Source organism: Vipera ursinii (assembly GCF_947247035.1).
Source record: "Vipera ursinii genome assembly, chromosome: 1".
Taxonomy (NCBI): domain Eukaryota; kingdom Metazoa; phylum Chordata; class Lepidosauria; order Squamata; family Viperidae; genus Vipera; species Vipera ursinii.
The window spans coordinates 32,177,742-32,203,585 of NC_139512.1; positions in this window are offsets into that span (position 1 = coordinate 32,177,742).

The following is a 25,844-nucleotide window of genomic DNA, read 5'->3' on the forward strand; positions in this document are numbered from 1 at the left end:
TTTTTCTAGTATAGCTCAGCCATAACACATCATTTTTCTCTCCCCATTTTTTTGGACAGTAGCTCACTACACCCAAAGGCCAAAATGTTGCCTACTTGTGATGTACTGTACATAATATCATTCAGGTTTATACAAGTTCTCTAGTCTTGGGTACCATTGTTATTTTTCTTTTTAAAATAGTAATGTATTAAAGATTATAATTACAACAATAAAATCAATTCTTAAAAAATAGAATAAAACAATAGAAGGTGAACAAAAGAAACAAAAAGAGAAAAAAATGAAGAAAAGATAAGAATATAGTATATATATATATATATATATATATATATATATATATATATATATATATATATATATATATATATATATATGTGTGTGTGTGTGTGTGTGTCTGTGTGTGTGTGTGTGTGTGTGTGTGTGTGTGTTATTTCCCACTTTCATCACAAGGATAAACAATTTTAGTAATTTAATCACTTCTCTTAAAATGCAACAAATGATCTTTTCTTCCCATACTCCTTATCTTATCTATAAACAAATCGATTTCAGACCTCATGTCAGCAAAAGTCCATGAAGGATTACCAGAGATAACAACATAACTATCTTAAACTTCATAAAATGATCCAGCTTTCCATTTCTTTTGTTTACTTCTAACAATCTCTACAAATAATGTTTTTGGGCTGGTTTTCTCTAATGTTTTCTTTGTTCCTGTTCACAAAATTCTTCAAAACTCTAACCAGCTTTTTTTATATATAAATCCAGTATAGGAAAATTATCCAGGTCACTGTCTTGGTTTGTTGTTTGCACATCCCTTTTAATTATTAAGATATAAGCCATTTTCTTTTGTGTGTTCAGTGCAGCATCTTTTTCAACATTATTCTTGTAGAAATCCATTTTGAAGTTAGTCTCACTCTTGTCAGGTTGAACTTGCTTCTCTTCCATAATATCTTTTAAACACAGTTTAAAAGGCAGACACTTTTAAAATATCCTTCAGTATAACCAATATTAACATATTTTGTTTCATTCTGTAAAGGTCTTTTCCTTTCATTATAGTACATAGCTCTCTCTAAATTGGACTCTGTAGTGTCCAATTCTAATACAAATATGATCTTATTATCTTTCAAAATAAAAGCATTTTCCCATGGTAACAATTATTTATAATTAATTCCAAGATCTTATTACAAATTTATCTAGACCCTTAGTCCAGTTGTAACTTTCTAAAACCAAAAATTTAATCACCCTTTTGCTGTTTATCCCAACCACCCAACCCATCAAGTTTTAAAAATTGTAGCTCTGACATCTTTTACTAAGAATTGAAAGAAACTGATCTGGTGCTATAAAATGTGTCAATCCACAGGTCTTTAATAGCTGAAAAGCTGTTAACAAGCAATTTTCAAAAGTGATTAGAAAAGGAAGTATGTATTATCTTTTCAATGGTGCCAACCAGTCTTAACAGTTTGGCTATTCCCTCATCTTCCAGATCCTAAACCCACTGGAGACAGTTGTCTTGTGGTCCCCTTGTGAGAAGTAGCTGTCAGCTACCTCAAGTCCTCTCCTTGTCTGGAGAAGAATTACCAAAAAGTCAGTTTACTTGCTTGATTCCCCTGTAATCATTGGCTCCACTGTTGAAAGAGCAGTCTTCAGTCTTCCATTTCTTCCCTACATTTCTTCCCTACATTTTCCAAGGTTCCCTCTTTTACAGTTTAAATATGCTGCATTCACAATGTTCATTATTGTTCAATATATATGGAGAGAAGTTTAGCTGAGGAAATCAGGTCTGGAGTCCTGCATTGTTGCCAAGCATTTTGAGACATATCTCCAAAAGGACCAACTCTTTCTATCTCTGATGCCGTTATCCAATAGTGTCAATAGGAATGGAGACAGCAAGCAAGAGCTCCCCTTTGGAGTTTTCCTTTTAAAGTGTGGCGCTCTTCTGATTAGAAGACTGGTGCTCATAACCTCTCCTCTTAAACCCACTTCCTTCCAATGAAACTATCTACCTTGGAAGGCTGTAATTTCTTCTTCAGTGCTGGAGGTGTTTAAATAGCGGTTGGATGATCAAATATTAGGAATGTATAGTAGTAGATTCCTACACTTGAAAAGATTGGAATAAATGATCTCCAGGGTCCCTTCCAATTCTTACATTTTATAATTCTACTCACATTTGTATGCCATGTGATGAGTGAATTTCAAGATTCTGGCTCAGATTTTTCCTAGTCACCTCTGAAGTGAGGGAGGAAAGCTGAAGGAACAAGAACAACCACACACAAACTGAAGTAGATCAAACACAGACTGACAACAATTTGATTTCAGCCACAACTAAGCAATATTTGACATTCTGGAAATATTTGATCTGCATGTATATATTTCTTTCTCTTTAACTTTGCAAAACTGCTTGAGGGGCCTTGTGTGATCATGAGTAAATTGAATTTAAATCAAGGTTTGACGTACTTCTTTGGGAGAAATGGCTCAATTGAAATCATGCTGTTATTTGGGGAAAAGCTATTCTCTTATAATTAAATGAATGAAGAACTTTGTCTCTTTTTTATTAAGTACATATAATAGACATGTTTATCAGGAGAAAAATAATACCTCCCTGGAGGTTTTAGACAAACAATTTTATTTCACAGGAAAAAAAGTTCATTTTTGGAAACCAGGCAAAGAAGATAAATGGAAAAATAGCCCAGTTTGGGGCCTTTTAAAAGAATTATACAATTTTATTTCATAAAACATTTGAGCATTATACATATTATTTGATGATAGCTCAATTTGTACTGAAGAGAACAAAAGTTTAGCAATAGATTAAATATTTGCAACATTAAAGGCAGAACCTCTGACATTGTGATCAGTTTACCACCAGGTTTCTTTTGTCCCCTACATTGTTGGCTTCCCAGAAATTATAAATAAGGGGATGTGGGAGTTAATAGCGTTGTTGGGCTGCCTTTTTGGTTATTACTTCTGATTACAGGTTTTTTTTTGTTGTTGTATGTATTTTATTGCTGTAAACCTATAATGACAGACAGGTGTTGTAATATCAAATGTCAGTTAAGTTACAGTCAGTTACGATGTCAGACTAGAAACCAGGAGACTTAGTCCCATTTTAGGGACAAAGTCACCTGTGTGACCTTGGGCCAGTCACTCTTTTTCAGCCCTAGAAACAAGACAAGGGAAAGCTACTTCTGAAACCTTGCCAAGAAAACTGCAAGGATTAGTTCTGATAGTCACCAGTAATCAAAACTGACTTAAAGTTTTACGGATAGACAACCTGCCATAAAACTCCAATAGTTCTAATTATTGGTTGATACACAAATGTTTGTAATAAACAATATATATCTAACGTCAGGAAAATCTGTGGGAAAGGCGAGGTGAATAGCATTAAATGGCAGATATGACTAGATGATTTTTTTAACAAGTGTTACATGCAACACACTCACATAAGTGGGACTCCAGTTGCCATTCATGAATATGCATTCTGTTGCTGTTGAACTACCTGCTAATTGATGCCTCTGGCTCATTCAACCAGATGAACGATCAATCAAAAGAGAAAAAGAAAATGTTTGGTGAGAGAAAACATCAGACAAATATATCAACCATTAAACTGGAGATATAAGTTCAGGTTTGATGAAAAACAAGCATTTTAAATGGAGGAATACCACCCAAGAGTCAGTTTGCCAGGTTGATGATAATCACAGTCCTTCATTTTTCTTGTATCACTTGTGGTAATCAGGTGTGTAAGAGTTCAGTAGCAAACAGAACCACCTACAGAGTTAAATGTATTTCTTCATCATTGGGGAACTTCAATGGAATGTAGTCATTCCTTAGTATGTAGATTTTACAATATTTTAAAGAGGATCTTGAACTGTTGCTACTTTTTCATTTCATCCTGGCTAGCAAAACAAAGTATTTCTTTGAAAATCATTGGCATCTTAGCTGGAAGATGAGGGTCCAGTGCTGTTACTAAAAGTCATTTAGGGTGTTCCTTTGGTTATTTTTCACAGTGTGCAAAATGGATTTCACTAGAGTGAGCATATACAGTGAAATATGTGACTTTTGTATGTGTGTGTGACATCTGCATAAATGTTCCAAAGGGATGGACTTAACTTCTGTCCACACTGTTTTCATCATTTGCACCATCACCTCCACCCCAAGATGGCTCTGCCAAAGTACTTTTCATAACCTACAAATTTCCCCTCCTTTTACAAAAAAAAAATTCTAAAAATACTATATCACAAAAAACTCTAATAAGGAAAATATGCAAACTGCTGGAAAAAATGTACACAAAATGTTCAAAAGGAACTTCATCTGAAAAAATGTGTGGCATTTTATTTGTATTAAAGTAGCATTTTTGTTCCCTCTTACCGGAGGACAGCTGCAATGTAGTATTTTCAAAACAAAAATGTACCACTGATCAACAAATAATTAAGCTTAAATATTTTTCAGTCTTTAAAACATTTTATACCAGTTTTATTTTGTAACTAGGAGTAAATTTTATTTATTTTTATATTTTTATCTACCTTTTTCTATTTTTTTGCAAATAACTCAAGGCAGAGAACATATCCACCACACCTTCCTCCTCCTATTTTCCCCACAATGGCAACCCTGTGGGATGAGTTGGGATGAGATTGATTGGTCCAAGGACATCCAAATTACATTTCAAAATTTCAGTAACAAACGACTGAGATAAAATAATAAAAAAATATATCCCCTATCACATGTACACACAAATTCACACACAAACTCATACACAAATGTTACAATACTGCTGTCCTCAGATATGAAAGAGAGAAAATACTACTTTAATATCAATAAAGCTAAAGGTGACTCCTGGCTGGCTCATTAACTCTTAGGCTGAGGATGAGATAAAGACAGCATCATTGGGACCTGACTGAAAAAGTGTGTTGCCAGGGCATGTTTGTGCCTACTTGGCTGAAAGTAGGGGAAGACCCTCTGGTATTTATTAAAGCTTCACAATTTTAATAAATACAGAAGTCAGAAAAATAACAAATGAATTGTAGAGGGTGTTGTGTTTGTACAAGGTCCAAACCATTTCTTCAAATTATTTTTGAAGCTCATACAACCTAATTATTTGGTTATAGGGCAAACATTTAATGAAAATCTTCACTTCCAGGAAAAGATGAAGCTGGTTTGATTTATGTCCTCCCTTCTTTCTTCTGTCTCTCATGCACATACATGTATATTAGAGGAAAAAATGCAGAGCTTGATTCAACCCACTTACAGAAGATTTTTCTAAAAACCCGGGCTGCCTGTTTTCAGTTACTAACCTCTTAGATCACAGCAGGCAGCCTTTGAAGTTCAATGAAAGCTAGAGGGGCAATTTTTGGTGGCAGAGCTACCACTCTACATTCATTCTCAAAGTGGGTGGCACTTTGCAGAATGCTAGATCTCATAACAGACATTATAGGGCGAGGGTAGAAATTAGCAGGGATATGCTGAACTTTACCATGAAAGCTTTGCTTAGTTCATATTTGGAACAAAAGGAGTGGCAGGAACCTCTTGTTAGAAATATAGTTCTTGAGATAGGCCTGATGCCAGGAACTAATGGGTATATCCAGAGGGATCTCACTACCAACCTACCAACCTTTTTTTAATCTTGCAGCTGTCCCTTTATCACCAACGTCAGATTTTCTCCTTTCTAAGCAACAGCAGAATGAGCTACAACTTCTACCCAGCTTGTGCCATCCTTTTAAGACTGGAACATCTTGAGTTCAGATGTTGTGTACCAAGGAAACTTCAGACCTATCAGCCTGACCTCAATACCTGGGAAGATTTTGGAAAAGATAATCAAACAACAAATCAGCGAACACCTTGATGCAAACAAAGTCATCACCAAAAGTCAACATGGGTTTGACAAAAACAGATCATGCCAGACAAATCTTATTGAATTCTTTGACCAAGTGACAAAATTAGTGGACCAGAGGAATGCTGTAGATATAATTTACTTGGACTTCAGTAAGGCATTTGATAAAGTAGATCACAACCTACTACTTGATAAGATAGAAAAATGTGGGTTAGATAGCATCACCACCAGATGGATTCGTAGCTGGCTGACAGGGTGTAGTCAGCATGTGGTCCTCAATGGAACTTCATCTACATGGAAGGAAGTGTGTAGTGGGGTGCCCCAAGGCTCTGTTCTGGGCCCAGTGCTCTTCAACATCTTCATCAAAGATTTGGATGAGGGGATAGATGGGGAATTCATCAAATTTGCAGATGACACCAAGCTGGCAGGAATAGCCAATACTCCAGAAGATAGACTTAAAATACAGGAGGATCTGGACAGACTCAAACACTGGGTGCTATCTAACAAAATGAAATTCAGTGGTGAAAAAAGTAAGGTTCTACATTTAGGCAGGAAAAATCAAATGCACAGGTATAGTATAGGTGATACCTTGCTCAATAGTAGTAACTGTGAGAGGGATCTCAGAGTCCTAGTAGGCAATCACTTTAATATGAGCCAGCAGTGTGCTGCAGCTGCCAAAAAAGCCAACACAGTGCTAGGCTGCATTAACAGAGGGATAGAATCAAGATCACATGAAGTACTAATACCACTTTACAATGCCTTGGTAAGGCCACACCTGGAATACTGCATCCAGTTTTGGTCACCACGATGTAAAAAAGATGTTGAGACTCTAGAAAGGGTACAGAGAAGAGCAACAAAGATGATTGGGGGACTGGAGGCTAAAACATATAGGGAACGGTTGCTGGAATTGGGTATGTGTAGTTTAACGAAGAGAAGGATGAGTGGGGAACATGATAGCAGTGTTCCAATATCTCAGGGGCTGCCACAAAGAAGAGGGAGTCAAGCTATTCTCCAAAACACGAAAGCAGGACAAGAAGCAATGGATGGAAACTAGTCAAGGAGAGAAGCAACCTAGAACTAAGGAGAAACTTCCTGACAGTCAGAACAATTAACCAATGGAACAACCTGCCTCTAGAAGCGGTGAATGCTCCAACATTTGGAAGTTTTTAAGAAGAGACTGGATAGCCATTTGCCTGAAATGGTATAGGAATTCCTGCCTGAGCAGGGGGTTGGACTAGATGACCTCCAAGGTCCCTTCCAACTACTACTACTACTTCTTCTTCTTCTTCTTCTTCTTCTTCTTCTTCTTCTTCTTCTTCTTCTTCTTCTTCTTCTTCTTCTTCTTCTTCTTCTTCTTCTTCTTCATTATTATTATTGTTGTTATTGTTGTTATTGTTATTATTGTTATTATTGTTATTATTATAATAAAAGTTTTATTCATAAAACATGAAACTCAGTCAACTGAACACTCAAACTGACTGGCACTAATGGTTGACACGGGCTGCTGCCAACATCCTAGGTATCAACCAGGTATCTCCTTAAAATGTAAGATGTTCTGAGTAGTGCAGTTTTTTGTAGCTTTGCTGGAGTAATTGCAGGAAGTTGCAATTTCTTGATGTGTTTTGTAAAGTTTTTGTACATAGTTCCCAGTGCCCCGATGACAATAGGTATCACTGTTACGCGTTTCATCCATAATCGTGCAGTTTCGATGGCCAGGTCACGGTATTTCGTAATTTTTTCCACTTCTTTTTCTTCAACTCTGGCATCTCCTGGTACAGCAATATCAATCAGCTGTATGATTCATTTCTCTACAACTGTGATATCTGGCGTATTGTGTTCCAAATGACGATCTGTCTGTATTCAGAAGTTCCACAAGATCTTCACCCTCTCATTCTCGACAACTTTTTCCACCCTATCTTCCCACAGCTTTTTTGGACACAGGGAAGTCATATTTTTTACACAATGCCCAGTGGATTAGTTTAGCAACTCGGTCATGTCTAGCTTTGTAATCAGTTTGCGCGATTTTGCTGCACTTACATATTAAATAATAATAATAATAATAATAATAATAATAATAATAATAATAATAATAATAATAATAATAATAATAATAATTGTTGTTGTTGTTGTTGTTGTTATTGTCAAGTAAAAAACAGGAACACATCGGACATACGGTAGGTGGAAATAGAGAGATAGATCAATTCACTTCAAAGTAGTAAAATCAGAACCATGACATAGCCAAAAGCTAAAGCTCAGAATAATATTGAAGTAACTATGCTATGTCAAAGTTCTGAACGCAAAGCAATAGCAAATACTGTTTCCAACATTGAACTATTCTGAAAGAGAGTTAAAGCTCTTAAGCCTTCACTCTGACCCAGCTGGCCCACATTAAACTTATGCAAAATAAAGCCATATTCACAAACAAGGAGACCATTAGTGCCACTGAATTCTTTGTTATAGATTAGTACAGCTGTGTGTCTCTGTATTTTGATATTCGACTCCATGCTACTAGTTATTTGAGCATAGAAATGGTTGAGAATTAATATAGAATCGGGGGTGGGGGGGGGAGAGGTTGATCCCTGAGCTGAGACTCAGGTGTTTGTAGAATTTGTAGAATTATCCTCAACTCATCTTCACCCTCCTAGGATAAAACATCTGAAGGCATCATGACAATAAAGACAGAGATCAAGTAAATAAAAATAATAAAAATGACATGTAATGAAAATGATGTGAATTGGAGAAGATAAACACTGGGAAGAGGGAGTATTCAAGGCCTTTTGCCTAAGCCCCTACCCCCAAATCCAACATTATAAAATATTTATTTTTCTAAACTTAGACATTTATCATATACTAGCCCCATTCAGCTAGAGCTTCAACCTGGTATCGTTGTTAGTTTTACAAGGAAGTGCTAGGACAGAGGTGAAAAGCCTGCAATTCATTTGCAAGTGGTTGGCTCAAGCTTCTAAGTCCCTAATTGTCAGCCTGGTTGAACACTACATATAAATATATATATAAGAAAAATATGAGGTTTTTAAAACATTTTTTTCCTTTTTTGTAATTTAACCTCTCTGGTCTATTGTGTTTAATTTAAGCAAGGATCTTCAAAGGTTTGGGATTTCTGATTTTTCCCCCCAAAACCAAAAACAGAGTTGAGGACTAGATTCACCTCAATTGACTTCTACAAATGTATCTTTGAAAATTCAGTTCAGTTATAATAACAGTTCTCTGAGCTTCATTCAAATTTTTTTGCATTAAATACTTAGCAGTTTATATGCTTTGTTGTCTAGCTCCTCATCTTTTTTCATTTAGATTTTATTTTCTGTAATTATCCATGCTCTGCTCTTGGCTTGTCTTCATCAAAGGCAGACCAGTTTCAGACATCCGTTGTTTATATTTTGGGAAAGGCTTTAAGACATATGGAAGATGGTTGGTTTCAAGATGAATATATTTCAAAAGTCCCTGCACAGGGTTTTAACCCCAGACTATCGGGGTTTTCAATTTCAGACTATAATATCCATCTGCATTGACATTTTCCATCACCCCTGAAATTCACTCTTTATTTCTCCCTAATGTTATGCTTCTCAAATTATGGCATACTAGCCCTAAGGATGTCATCGTAGGAGACAAAAAACGGTGGCATTAGTGTATTTGCAGTATGGAGGTATTTATACAAATTTCCTCATGTGGTAGCAATGAAGCACTATGGACAATGCTATCTAGGTTTGGTTTTCTTTCTGTAGGAAGGCCCTGGAAATTTAGGATGCATCTCTACTAAATGTTTATAGGCAGAGGACCACCAAAGCTGCATCTCTGGATAATCAAATTTTGTAAGACATAACAATTCAACACAAATAATAGTACTTAAATTATGCCCCCCTTCCAAATCAATCATAGATATACTCAACAGTAGAAATGTGAATGATCTTATCGTGTTGTTTCACCCTGGTCTGAAATTTCCTTCTGTCCCATTATTCATGCTTCTAATCTTCTTTCCTTGCCTAACTTCTCTTTCTGCATTCCAGTTGCCACCTGTTCAGTGAAGATCAGAGTGTTTTGTGGACAAAGATAGGGGTACCCCAAATTTTCCCTTCTCCTTCACCATAACCCCAGTGTGACAGCGAGGAGATAAGCAAGGCTCTCTTTCTTTCCTTGAAATATTTGCCATATCTGTTCACTAAATTGACATCACATATAGGAGAAGAGATGCAGTGGCTATTTAGAATAGGATGTGTCTAAGGAAGATGGTCTATTAAGCAAAGGAAGAATAGACACAATTTGTTACACATCTTTATTTTTAGGTTTCCATCTTCTTCCATACATTCATTTCTTTCTCCCTGCTATTTTATAGTCAGATTCTCTATGGTGTGTTTCCAATTTTCAACAGCCATTGTGGAGAATGGAAAGGCATTAGATCACCAAGTAAGAAGACAGTTAGGGTTCGCTGTTGTTGTTTTCTATGCAAGGATGAGAAACGAGACTAGACTTATTTCCCCAGCATGCTTCTTATATCGAGGCAACTCTTTATTCATGAGGTAAAATTCAAAAGGAAAAGCCATGATCACATAAAATGCTGAACTGATAATGCATCCCATTGCCATGTGGTCACATTTTAATTACCAACCCTTGGAGCTTTCTCCACAGGTATGTTTCCTTAATGCATAAAAGATGAAATGTGTGTGTGTGGGGGGGGGAAGGATTTCAGTATCTCTGCTCTTTCAAAGTGGAAGAGCGCATTAGAAACACATCTCTCATTCAAAGGTTTGTTCAGTGCAGAACTGTAGAAGGGCTTGTCGGTTTGTAAGCCAATACACTCATTCACATGAGTCTTCTGTTTCCTTAATAAATACACAAGCATGGCCAGCCTTCAATGACAATATCTGTTCAATAAAAGGAAACCATATAGGACCTGTAAATAGATACACCATTTATTAGATGTCACTTTAGGGTAAGATCAAAACAATTGGCTATATGGAAGAAATGTCTGTTTAGGTCCATATCATGTTTTCAAAGCTGGGAACCAGTGTAATCCCACTAGTTCTCAGAATTAGTATGAGGGAAGAACTCTAAATGCATTTGGGGATTTTTCTCCACATATTTGGGGATTTTTCAGGAAGAGCAAAGTTGACAAAATGAAATTCTGTGGTGAAAAAAATAAGGTTTTACATTTAGGCAAGAGAAAAACAAATATATAGGTATAGAATAGGTGGAACCTAGCTCAATAGCAGTATCTGCTAGAGAGATCTTGGAGTCCTGGTGAACAATAAATACGAGTAAGCAGTGTGCTGCAGCTGCCAAAAAAACCCCACCATTGCAATTCTAGGCTGCATTAACAGAGGGATAGAATCAAGATTATGTGAAGTGTTAATACTGCTTTATAATGCCTTTGTAAGACTACACTTGGACTACTACATCCAGTTTTAGTTGCCACGATATAAACAGATGTTGAGACTCTGATAAAAGTGCAGAGAAGAGCAACAAAGATGAATAGGGGCTGGAAAAGAACAGTTGCAGAAACTAGGTATGTCTTGTCTGGTGAAAAGAAGGATTAGGGGTGACATGATAGCACTACTCCAATATTTGAGGGGTGCCACAGAGAAGGGTGGGTGGGTTCAATCTATTCTCCAAAGTATCAGAAGGCAGGACAAGAAGCAATGGATGGAAACTAATCAATGAGAGAACCAACCTAAAAATAAGGGAAAAAAATCCTGACATGAGAACAATTAATTAGAGGAATGGGTTTTCTTCAGAAGTTGTGGGTGCTCCATCACAGGAAGTTTTTAAGAACAGATTGGACAGCCATTTGTCCAGAACGGTAGACCGTCTCCTGTTTGTGCAGATGTTGGATTAGAAGACCTCCAAGGTTCCTTCCAGCTCTGTTATTCTGTACTGTTCTGAGATTGTGATTGTGGTTACTGTTTTCCTTGTTACAGTATTATTTTATTTATTAATGTACTGTATGTATTAATTAAAATTAATTTCACCCCATCTCTAGGATAACCGTCTTTCCAAAGCAACTTAAAAGCAACAAACAAACCATTATAAATAATAAAGCAGAAAATGCATGGAGAGCATAGATTCTGGAATTCTTTCTAACCTCTTAACTGCAGCTTCATTCTGGATTATCTGACCAGGAAGGAAAAGAAAGATACACTTAGAATGGAGGAGTCATCAGCATTCTGAGTGATTGCCCAATAGCATATTCCATAATGATTCATTGGAGGGATATCATTTTTCTCTGCAACCCCCATCTAGATATAGCTCATATGCAGTTCTTTCTTTCTTTTGTTAGGTTTTTGCAAAACACCCCTCCACACACACTCCAACTCAGTTCTGTTCTATTCTAGTTTTCAGAAAGTTATGCTGATGGATGGGATAGAATTCAGAGTCCTTTACAACATAACATTCCAATGTAATACCATTTTTATGAACTAAAACACCTTTTTTTGGAATAAAGGAATTTTTAGGCATCTTGTTAGGGATCCTTTCCATAGGACAGCTGGAGATCATGCCCCTGAGGAATGGAGGTAGTGGTAGCATAGACCTTCTCCCCAAAGCTGCCAGATGTTTTTATTTTTTCAGAATGCCCTGGATCTGATTTCCAGATTAGCACCAAAATGAAAGATGTGGTTACATTTTTTGCTGCTGAAAGCAATGGGTCATTTGTTTGTTTTTAACATTTAAAAAAATAAAAATTGGGGATTTTAAGAATTCCTCTCCTAAATACTGAATGTTATTACTTATCTTATACACCAAGACACCCACAGTCATTTTTGACCTAGAGAAAAGCAACTTAGTTTACAAACAATTCATGAGGGTGGCTAAGATATATTTTCCATGCCCTTTAGGGGGCAACCATTCACCATTTGACTAAAAGCAAGGTCACTATATGTCTCAGTTTGAACCAGGTAACGAACAGCATGGTAGAATCTAAATCTGAAGAATATTTTGATTTGCACAGCAACGGGTCTCTCCATTTTTCAAACATTTCTTCACAACCCAAATGCAGAAATGACAAATTATACAGACTTCTGTTAAAAAAGTAGAAAAAATGTTTACATGTTTATATATATGTTGCAAAGGATATCAGAATCTCTACCATGGGTTGATTTATGAATAGGTCAGATATTTGCACTTTATGAATTTCAGAGACTCATCGATTTGAGAACTGCCCAGATTTTAAAGAATAATGTGGATGTATAAACATACATCCAGAATGGAACTCAAGAACTCAAGCTTCAAAATTTGATAGCCTTCAGTAAATCTGAATCACCTATCAATCAAAATAATTTCCAGGTAAATAAACTTTCACCTAGGCAGTCATGTTGTTACATTGCTACATTTTATACAAGCTGTGAAGTTGGTTTTAGTTTAGAATGCATCCTGGTCTGAGAAGGCATAGTCCAATTCACTGTGTTCTACTCAAGACGTATATTCCAAACAGGGATGCAATAGAGTTCTGCTATGGACGGGCCGCGGTAGCTTCCTCAAAGAGCGGCGCCGCTGCCCGTTCGCGCGGAGGTACGCGTGCACCTCTCGGAATGGGCAGGGGCACCGCTCTTTGAGAAAGCTGCCGCGGCCCATCTGCAAAGCGGCTGCTTTCGGCAGCTTTGCAGACGGGCCGCGGCAGTTTCCTCAAAGAGCGGCGCCCCTGCCCGTTTGCGCGGAGGTACGCACGCACCTCTGCAAAAGTTTGGGGAGGTGCGCGCGCACCTCCTCCCATTCGGAGAGGTGCACGCGCACCTCTCGGAATGGGCAGGGGTGCCGCTCTTTGAGAAAGCTGCCACGGCCCGTCTGCAAAGCGGCCGCTTTCGGCAGCTTTGCAGACGGGCCGCGGCAGCTTCCTCAAAGAGCGGCGCCACTGCCCCTTCGCGCGGAGGTACGCGCGCACCTCTCCAAAGGTTTGGGGAGGTGCGCGCACACCTCCACCCATTTGGGGAGGTGCGCGCACACCTCTTCAAACGGGCGGTGCCACTCTCCATTTGGAGAGGTGCGCGCATACCACTGCCCGTTCGAAGAGGTGCGCGCGCACCGGGCAGCTGCAGGAGACAGCTCAAAGAGCCGCATGCGGCTCCGGAGCCACGGGTTGCCAACCCGTGGTATAGGGTTTCCTGCCTGAGCAGGACTAGATGACCTCCAAGGTCCCTTCCACCACCACCACCATCATCATCATCATCATCATCATCATCATCATCATCATCATCATTATTATTATTATTATTATTATTATTATTATTATTATTATTATTATTATTATTATTATTACCTCCAAGGTCCCTTCCAGCTCTATTCTGATTTTGATTCTGATCATATGCTGTACATAGCTTCTGCTTGCTGTTTTAATGGGAACTGAACATTTAGGAGAATCTCCAGATTGCCTATAAGCTTCTTCTTGGGAACATAATCCCACTGAAAGCTAAATTAGGCATTATCCTAGGCTCAATTTGTAGGTTGCATAGGTTCAGCATACCAATAATCCAAAAATCTGAAACCTATTAGAGTTTTGAGGCAATTTCTTCCCATAGTTTGGAAAACAATGTCCTCATTCTTTTCCAGACACAGCACTAGAGGAGATAGAGCATAAGCTTTCAAGTAAACGCAGTAAACATAATTAGCCTGTAAAGAGTTAACAGATGCTTTAATAAATGTTTATTCAATTGTTACCAATGGTTATGAAGTCCAATAGGTCAATGTTCTGTTTGTAATGTGGCTTACAACCACCAATACTGTAATGTTTCCTAACAAATGTGCTTTACAACTAGTTTAGAAGCAAATGGGGCTTTTCAAATTGGTGCGTTCATTGCTTTTGAATAATACAGAAAGTCAAGCACACATCTGTTAAGTGTTGCCCTGATTCAATTGTAACTTTCTAGTTTGTGCCTTAGAAATATGATGTCTAAAGATTTCATAATTATACATTTATAGCATTAGAATTATTTTGCCTAATGTAGCATACCTAGAGCTCCAGTATAATATGGGCACAAGCATATAGTTTTTAAAAAAAAATATTTTGCAAAAGTATTCATTTGATCCATCAACTCTAGATGATAAACTAGAAATGATTAAAACCATAGAAAATAACTGGAAAATAAAAACAGTGAAAGCAGAACATGCACACACACACACACACACACACACACACACACAATTTATATACTGTATGAAGCACTGAATATGGTCTTGGGGAAAAAAAACAATCAGCAAGATTTCCTCTCTTTTTCAAGCAGTCACTCTCTCCTCTGCTCTCTCTCTCTCTAATATAATAGAGTTAATATAATACACATGTGACTACTGATAATTTGTTTAAATAAATTTGAGGAATAACTTAAGATCAGCCAATGTCTTGAATGCAGCAGTAGCAACCCTGGAGAGTGGGTGGGTCAAGGAACAAGGGGTCAGTATCACATAAGCAGCAGAATAGCATTACAAAGCAGAGCCCTTTCCATATCTCAGCTATGATGATAAGACACAGCTTTTGTCATTCTGATAAAAGGGTGACAACTTGCAGACACAGTGAGTCAACACATAACTGAAAAGATCACTAAGAATGGAATAGAATACTTTATTGGCCAAGTGTGATTGGGCAGGCAAGGAATTTGTCTCTGCTGCATAAGCTCTCAGTGTACATACAAGCAAAAAGTGATAAATCGTGATCATAAATCATAAGATACAATTCAGTGATTGTCATAAGATGCTACATAAGCAAACAGCATAAATCATAACAGGATACCAAATAAAGGCAATCAACATAAATAATGAGATACAAACAACAAAGTTATAGTCATAGGGAAATAGGTAATAGGAAAGATGAAAACATGAGAAGGATATTAGATAATACAGCTCTACTAGGTGGTTTGTCATCCTAAGGCATAGACAGTGTTGTGGGAATTAGTTCTTTAGCAGAGTGAGAGCATGGGGGGAAAACTGTCTTTGTGTCAAGTTGTTTTGGGTGCAATGCCCTGCAGTGTAGTCTTGAGAAGTTTGGAACAGTTTATGTCCAGGATGTGAGTAGATATTTTTACTGCCCTCTTTCTGTAAGGTGGCATATATTTGATACCATCTTACTTTTTGTTTGGTTCTGATAGACGAGGACTCAGAGTGGTTCACAATGAAAGAGTTTATTGAATACACATAAGTCAACTGACAACTGTCAAATGTTTCAAGCTTTTATAGTGGAACTGTTTGAACTGTAACCAATCATCAAACACTCTTTTCCCGCTTCTTGTTACTTTAACCAATGATTGCACCGGGATCTCCCGCTTCAAAACCCTGCTTTTGCAACCTGCTATTTTCCATGTTTGCAAACTATTTACAGACACAACACCCCTTACCCCCCAATTGTTGTTATTTATGTACATAATCTTTTAAATATTTGGGTGGTCTATGGACTCTTGAAGGGTATCTATTGCTATGGATACTAGAGTCATTCCTATCTGATTGTCTGCTTGGCTGGCTTACTCTGGTGGACCTGGACTCTTGGCTAACTGGCTCTGACGCTTCTCTGTTAACACTTTGTGGATGTTGTTGTGTTTGAAGATCAGCTATTGCTGGCCTACTCCGAGGGGGCATTTCCCAGTCAATTTGACTATGTTGTTGTTGGTTACCTGTGGACGGGTTATTTTGCGTTTCTGCTTCCCCACTATCTGGCGTGTTGTTATCAATAAGCCTTGATGCAAAGTTCCTCCCATGTATACTTTGATCCCCTTCAACTGGCATACAGCCAATAGTTCTCTTTCTTAGCTGATCTATATGTCTTTTGCTGATCCTATTCCCTTCCCCCTCAATAGTGTAAGACAAGGGACCCAATATTTCAGTAACCACCCCTGGGATCCATTTGTCCCCTTGTGCATAATTCCTGGCCCAGATTAAATCCCCCACTTTGAATGATCTGTTTGGAATGTCCAGTTCCGCACTTGGTAGAAGTCTGTCAGGGTGTAATCTGTCCAATTTGGTGGTTAGTCTCTTTCCCCACCTCATTTCAGCTGGGCTTTTACCGGTAGCCGTACATGGGGTCGTATGTTGGGTCAGCAAGAATTCGGCCAGTCTTTGATGCCAGTCGCCACGGATGATTCTCCTTAATGCGTCTTTAGTGGTCCTCACATTTCGTTCAGCCAAGCCGTTGGTGGACGGGTGGAAGGGTGCTGATGTCTTGTGTTTAATCGAGTTGGCCCTGAGGAAATCCTGGAATTCAACAGAGGTGAATTGGGGCCCATTATCTGACACAATTACATCAGGTAACCCATGAGTGGCAAAGAGGCCCCTTAATACTTGTATTGTTTTACCTGAGGTTAATGAACTGACGGGTACTACCTCTAGCCATCTAGAGAAACTGTCCACTACTACCAGGAAGGTTAACCCTTGGAAAGGTCCAGCAAAATCAATATGAATCCTGGACCAAGGATTCCTGGCTAACTCCCACTTGTGCGTACGTGTGTGTTGCTGCTCAGGCCTAGAACGTTGGCACAAATAGCAATTAGTAACACATTCTTCAATGTCATTGTCTAGTCCTGGCCACCACAAGTGGCTCCTAGCCAATGCCTTCATACGTACTATTCCCGGGTGCCCTTCATGTAACTCTAATAAAATTGAGGGTCTGTGGATTTCGGGAATGACCACACGGTTTCCCCACAGTATACATCCCAAATGAACTGACAGTTCATCTTTCCTTCTAAAATAAGGAATGTACTTGGCATCCGGGTTAGTATTTGGCCACCCACTAAGGACCCAGGCCATAATTCTCTTTAGAGTATGGTCATTATTTGTTGCCACAGCTATGTCTTTAGCGGTTAAAGGCCAGTCAGGAATGTCCAGTAGGGACATTATTTGTCCCACAGGGGCAGGGTCATCCTCAGTGATATTTAATGGCAGTCTGCTAAGGGCGTCAGCATGTCCCATGTCTTTGCCCGGTCTGTGTTGGAGAGAAAATGAATATGCTGAGAGGAAAATGGACCACCTCAGCATTCTGGGAGACATGATTTGGGGTGTCTGTTTATCTGTGGTAAACAGTCCCAATAGGGGCTTATGGTCAGTGAGTATGGTAAAGTTCCTACCATAAAGGTAATCATGGAACTTTTTTACTCCTGCCACGATTGCTAATGCTTCCCTGTCTATCTGAGCATAATTCCGCTCTGCTTTGGTTAGCGTCCTGGAATAATATGCGATTGGTCTTTGGATACCTTGGTTGTCTAAGTGGCTGATAACAGCCCCCACACCGTAAGGTGAAGCATCGCATGCTAAATAAATTGGTTTATTTTCAATAAAATGGGTTACTGTTGATTGGCTGGAAAGAATGTCCTTTAAAGTTTGGAAACTCACTCTATGTTTATTAAGCCACTGCCAAGGGGTCTTTTTATCTAAAAGTCTATGGAGGGGTTCTGCGATGGCAGCTTTGTGTGGCACAAATGTATGGTAGAAGTTTACTAAGCCAAGGAAGGCTTGTAGTTCAGCCTTGTTTTTTGGTTCAGAAGCCAATTTAATTGCTTTGATTTTATCAGGGGTAGGATGAATTCCATTTTTGTCAATCCTGAATCCAAGGAATTCAGTGGACTTAACCCCAATGCAACATTTTTCCTTTTTTAATTTCAATCCAGCCCTCCTAAATCTTCCCAATACCTGTTCTAGCCGCTCTGCTAATATTTCTTCATTTTTCCCAGCTATCAAGACATCATCAAAGTAAGGGCATACACCAGGTATGCCCTTTAAGGTCCTCTCCATCACTTCTTGAAAGATGCCTGGAGCTGCTGCAATACCAAATTGCAGTCTGTGGACTCGGAACGCCCCCTTGTGGGTAACTATCGTCTGAGCTTCTGCAGCCTCTTCAGAAACAGTTAATTGCAAGTACGCCTGCGCCAAGTCTAACTTGGTAAACATGGCGCCGTCCTGTATAGTGGCGAGGACCTGCTTCACCGTCGGGACCGGGTAAGCATGTTTTTTCATTCCGAGGTTCAGGGTGGCTTTGTAGTCAGCGCAGATCCTCACATCCCCGTTAGGTTTGAGGAGTGTGACGATCGGCGTTTCCCACAAACCTCCCTCGACTGGTTCTAAGACGCCTTGACCTACAAGCTTGTCGAGCTCGGCCTCGATTTTTTGCTTCAGGGCGAAAGGCACCCTTCGGGCCTTAAGCCTGATAGGTTTGACTGACAGGTCTAGATTAAATTTAATTGGGGGCCCTTTGTATTTACCTAGAGACCCATCGAATACGTCTGCAAATTCATTGCAGACTGATTCGAGGGTCTTATTTTTAATAACTGAATTTATTCCCCCAATCCAAATGCCCAGGGCCGGGAACCAGTTAAGGCCAATTAGACTAGTCCTTTGTCCCTCAGTAACTATTAAATCTAAAACCCCCTTAAACCCCTTAAATTTAACGCTAATGGTAATCTTTCCTTTTATTTTAATTGGGGTTTTTTGAAAATCAGTTAATTGGATTTTTGTTGAACTAAGTGGAATTTTTCTTCCACTTATTTGTTCAATCCTTTCAAGGGTTTCACTGGATATTATTGACACTGAAGCCCCTGAGTCTATTTCCATTTTGCAAGGAACCCCTTGCAAATGGACTATGATTTTTAATTTTCCTTCTGGAAAATTGCTATTTTTTCCCTTCCTACTGCGATTGACACGCGCCACCTCCCCGCGGTTTGGAATTTTAACCCTCAGTCTAGGGGTCTCTTTGCCACTATAGTAAGGGGTTACCTTACCTTCGGGCCACACAACGACTTCATGAAGGCGGTTGTCGCGTGCACGACTCCTGCAGATGGCCTGGATGTGGCTGGTCTTCCCACATGCTCTGCATCTGGCGGTACGGAATCGGCAAGAGGCGCGGGGATGGTTGCCCCCGCAGCTGCCGCACTGGTTGTCATTGTCGCGCGGTCTCATTGTGGAGTCTCTCCATGGTCGTTGGGGCCCTATCGCTTGTCGTTGCGGTGTTGCGGTTTGGTGACGGCGGTTCGGTTCAGGCCCCTCACTTCGGGATGGTTTTGGCGCCATTTTCCCGAATCGTCTGGAGACTTCGGCGATGTCTTCTTCCCATTGCTGGTCCACCTCCCCGCAGTCCACATAGCCTTCTTGGTTGATCTCGGCAGACACTGCCATGCTACTGCGTGGGGGGGTCGCGATACCCGGTGGATTCGTATGTTAAAAGTTCGTCCAGCACTTCTTGTAAGTCGCCGGTGGGTTTGGCGATTATTCTATTTTGCAGCTGCTCGTCTCGCAAGCCCAGTACTACTCGGTCCCGAATTCTTATTTCCAAATTGTCATATTTGCATCGTACTGCGGCTTCCCTGACGGCAGCAACGAATTTTTGAATTGATTCGCCCGGTCTCTGGTTCCTTTTTTCAAAAATACGACGCCAAAAGAGTTCGGATCTCCTAGGCGTGAAATGTACCTTTAGTTTGGCTAACAGGTCAGCATACGGCACACTTGAGACCGGCTGTGGTTGACAAAGTCCTACAGCGATCCGATATACTGGTGTGCCGCAAATTGTCAGTAACGCTGCCGCCTTTTTCCGGTCGTCCGTAATTCCGTTCACAAGCAGGAACCCTTCGACCTGTCCAATGTATTCTTCCCAATCCTCTGGGAAGTTTGGGTCAAATTCTTTCAATGACCCGATTTGCGCCATTCGGAGAATTTTTCTTTATTCCGCCGCGGCCGCTTGGTTGACTGTGACACCTTTCAAATTTGCCGCCTTTGCGCAGCTGTTTCGCCAATCTTCTCTGGTCTACCGTCTATCCCACCTTCGTCGCCAATTGTTTGGTTCTGATAGACGAGGACTCAGAGTGGTTCACAATGAAAGAGTTTATTGAATACACATAAGTCAACTGACAACTGTCAAATGTTTCAAGCTTTTATAGTGGAACTGTTTGAACTGTAACCAATCATCAAACACTCTTTTCCCGCTTCTTGTTACTTTAACCAATGATTGCACCGGGATCTCCCGCTTCAAAACCCTGCTTTTGCAACCTGCTATTTTCCATGTTTGCAAACTATTTACAGACACAACACTTTTGCAGTCCCAGAAATATTGGAAAGAGAGGGGAAAGAGAAGGTAACCCAAGTGAGGCCTCCGGTCAGAGTGCCTCCGGTCAGAGAATGCTGGCTGGTGGCCCCCAGGGGGAGGGCCTTCTCTGTGGGCGCCCCGGCTTTATGGAATCAACTGCCGGTTGAGCTCCGGATGGCACCGGATCTTCGCTCCTTCCGGCGCGGGTTAAAGACCCATTTATTTGAACAAGCTGGCCTGGCCTGATGGGGGAAATGTTAGGGTTTTAATGTTTTTTAATGTTTTTTATATTTTGATTGTTTTAATTTGGGCAACAATTTAATCCTTTTTAACTTTTGTACTTCTATTTATATGCCCTGAGTCCTTCGGGAGAAGGGCGGTATAAAAATTCAATTAATAATAATAATAATAATAATAATAATAATAATAATAATAATAATAATAATAATAATAATAAGTGGATTTCAACTTGTATTCAATGAGTGGCATTAGTTGGGTCACAGACTGAACCTATTCGGAAAAATGCGTATATTTTTGTTTTGTAAATCGAAAGCAAACCTTAAAGCAAAACAAAACTGGATGCCACTTGCCAAATGAAATATGCAACTATACATTGAATTCACTTCCTTTGAACTTCATTTTTCAGAATATATTTTAACAGAATTTACTTGTTTTCTGGAGTTACTTTATTTTCCTCCATAATCTAATGGTTGACTGTGAAATCAAATTCTATAGGCACAACTAGATTTGAACTAAATTACTGCAGTAGTTTCTCACAGCGATGATATTCTCCTTCTCACTTGTCTTTTCTGAATGATAATCAACTCTCTGAGAATATTCACTGAGTATATTCAGTCCTCACTGGTTGTTCTTGGGGTGATCTTGGTGGTTCCTTAATTACGGTAGGCTGCTGTTTGCTGTTAGTTTGTTTGTCCACATTGGTAGTTCCTTGATTGGGGTATTGTTTACTTCATTGTTAGTCTAGTGTTAATATTAGTGTTAATCTCATTCCCACCAACACTGGCAGGGCAAGCCACCAGTATATAAAAATAAAAGCAAACCCCATCCCCTTCTAGCATTGATGATGTTACCTAGTTTGATAATGAAATGCCTGCAAAAAAATAACCAGGTTCAGAGAGTACCTAGGACCCCAAATGTCATCTATACCAGTATTAGAGGGGATGACTTTAATAGAAATGAATTAGAAGTGAACCAGGGAACTAGAATTATATGTAAGGAGATTTTTAAGAAGAGACTGTATATCCACCTGTCTGAGACGATATAAGTTCTCCTGCTCGAGCAGGGGGCTGGACTAGAAGACCTCCAAGGTCCTTTCCAGTTCTATTCTATTCTATATGCTGTATATAGGTAAAGGTAAAGGTTCCCCCGCACGTGCATGCTAGTCGTTTCCAACTCTAGGGGCCGGTGCTCATCTCCGTTTCAAAGCCGAAGAGTCCGAGGATGTCTCTGTGGTCATGTGGCCGGCATGACTAGACGCCAAAGGCGCATGGAACGCTGTTACCTTCCCACTGTAGTGGTCCCTATTTTCCTACTTGCATTTTTACGTGCTTTCGAACTGCTAGGTTGGCAGAAGCTGGGACGAATAACAGGCGCTCACTCTGCTATGCAGCACTTGGGATTCGACCTGCCAAACTGCCAACCTTCTGATCGACAAGCTTGGCGTCCTAACCCGCTGAGCCACCGCATCCCTTATGCTGTATATAGTATGTTTAAATTTGTGTTATGTATGTGTACATTTTGAGAGAAAGCAACTAAATTTCATTTTTAATGTGTGCCATTGTGCCCACAGTAAAAAATGACAATAAAGGTTATCTATCTATCTATCTATCTATCTATCTATCTATCTATCTATCTATCTATCTATCCATCCATCCATCCATCCATCCATCCATCCATCTATCTATCTATCCATCTATCTATCTATCTATCTATCTATCTATCTATCTATCTATCTATCTATCTATCTATCTATCTATCATCTATCACACGACTAAAATTATAATGGTGGATATGTTTTTGCCATTACATGAAACTCTGATCCTGAATTTAACAACCACATAAGGCAGAGACATATTTTGCTCAGGGACTACAGAATATTAAATTATTGTTGCTTAGCTTATTAAATTACCATTTACTATGCAAGAACTCAGATTAAAAATGCCTTAATGCTTACTGAAGCAAGGTATATGGTACCTAACAGCATGTTATTTTCTGCACGCTATTTAACATTCTTTATTGCTCCAACTCATAAGGTTTATTTGAAATCAGTGGAGGAATTCAACTCTTCTCACGTTTACTTAGCTATTATCAGCCACTGCAAAACTGCCAAGCATGAGGGATAAACACATGTAATTTATGGCTCTGCATAAACATAGAAATGACTATGAGAAAATTAAAATCTTTAGATACCTCATTATTTATGGAATAGATGAAATGCTACTTTTGCAGTATAAATGTTCTCAGATATCAAGATCAATGAAAAATTTCAAAGTGATAATTTATTATGATGTTTATTAATACATTTATTAAGATATCCCCTTGAAAATGTTCTGGAATCCTTTGTAGAATTTGGCTGACCTGATCAAAAATTATTTCTCTGATATAGACAAGTGCTACTTTTGCAGACTTGTGTGCCACAAAGCATCTTTTGTCTACTGAATCTAGAGTATTACACAGCTCTAATAAATCTTAGTGTTTTGAAAGGCAGAATTTTTCCTATAATCGAATGGGTAGAGTCCTGCATGTGAGAAAAGTATTGTAAAAGGCCAGGGCCTAAATGAACATTCACAGTAATTTTTATGCAAAGTTTAATTAATGATGGAGATGAATTTCTTTTCAGTTAGCATTCTGATGTCTCATTTTCATCTCAATATATAAATAAAAGACTGCATGAATGCTAGACATGGTGGCTACATGCTATCTCCAGAATCAGAAGTGTATTGCTTGCAAAAAGCCCTTTCCAGGGAACAGATCCACAGGGGGATAATGCAGTTATGTTCTGCTTGAGGCCTTCCCAGAGACAAATGACTCTTCATTACAGGAAACAGAGTGTTGAGCTCCATGACTCAACTGGGCACTTTTTTATTTTTTATTTTGAGTTAACTAATGCTGTAGTGACACAGCTAATAATCTGCAAGGGAATGATTCTCAAGCTGCATGCTTGGACACACTGTAATTTGGCATCAAAAACTAGAACGTAATCTGAAAAATTAAGGCACCATATCGGTAATCCTCCATTCATTTAGCAACCATTCAAAGTTACAACAGTACTGAAAAAATGAGTTACAATCGGTCCTCACACTTGCAACCATCACAGCATCCCCCCAAGTGATCAGAATTCAGGCATGTATTTACGATGGTTTCAGTGAATCATCATCTGTGATCTTCCCAGCTAACTTTCAACTAGAAAATCAATGGGGAAAGCCAGATTCACTTAACAACCATAGCAAAAAAAATAATCATAAAATTGGATGCAGCTCACTTAACACCACCTTGCTTAGCAATAGAAATTCTGTCCCAATTGTGGTCATAAGTCAAGGGCTGCTTGTACTAAACGTACACTATGCTCTGTGCTTGTTAACAAGAATACTCAGATCCTTCAACCAGCAATATTTGGAAGGCAAAGAGGAATATATGATATTGTTGATGGGTCATCTTTAAACAGAGCTTTCCAGTGCTGTGATAAGTGATGTGCATCTAGAACCTTCCTTTCAAAATTCAGTGCAGATAGCAGTGCTATCTCAGGAGCATTGCATTAAATATCAATGATGGCTTGCAGCTCCAGAAATGCAACTGCAGTACCAAATAGGTCCTCCAGGGGCCTCTCTGAACTACAGTCAGAGGAATCTTACCTGAGGGCAGATGACAAGGTACCATCAAATCTGGAGTCAGCTTCAGTGGGCACTGAGAAGAAATCATCAGAGTCCCTGATGTAATCTGCACTGACAGACATGAGACAAGAGCAGTAGCATCACCGCTGACCTGAAAAAAATGGCACAGTTCTGAATCCTGATAAAAAGGAAGCTGATTCCCCTGAAAGAATTGTGTGTCTATTCTCAGTAACGAAACATTAGTGTGATTTTCTGTATATAAGTCAGAAGCTGTAACCCAGGAGGCAAAAGCTTAAAAACACAGGTGCGTTACAATAACATAGTTTACGGTCATCTGCCATAATGTGCTCACCAAGTAGGAAAAATGTCTTTAATAGTCCTAAGTGATTTCAGATGAGAAGTTCAAATCAGAACCCGCTGTCTAGCTCCATAATTCTCTCCTCCAGTTTGCTTCTGCCTTCCCTTTATTCCCTTCCTGTATATTGTGTATTCCAACTTGTGGTTGATAGCAAAATAAGTCTATAAATATAACACATTTGGATGAGCTGAACTTGCAGGAAATAGCATGCCAAGGACTGTGTGTACTTTTTCAAAGTGGTGCTCTTCTTCTGGTTTTACATAATTAGGCTATATCTTCTCTGTTCCACTGATCCATTTATAATATATCTTAGTCAAAGCTCGGTTAGATGAGACGGACTTCAGAGCAGCAGGAAATGCCCATGCTACATTGGGCATTAGAGTAATGGTTCAGATCTCTCTCCCTAGCATGTAACACAGATATGCTTTGAAGCATGAAATCATAAATGATTAACCTATTTGATTTCTTCCAAATGACAGAAATATGCCCTTCCTGCAGAGCTCATAGAAAACAAAAACATAAAGTCACCATTTGCTAGAAATCAAAGTACATTTCCCAGTAGGATTTGGGGGCTGTTGCTGAGCCTGATTCATGGTAGATATTTTTGCCCTACAACAATTGTTAATTACTGTCCATTTGCTATGTGTCCAAAAAGCTTGAGGAGAATATTGGTTTAAAAGCTTACACTGGTCATTATCTTTGCCTAATCTATATGAATTGCCTCAGGTCCACGTGTGGCTGAAAGTGCAAAGAAAGCAATATGAAACCTTTGTCTCTATGTGTATGTGTGTTGTATGAGTGTAAGGAGGATGTTTTGGGATAGATAAG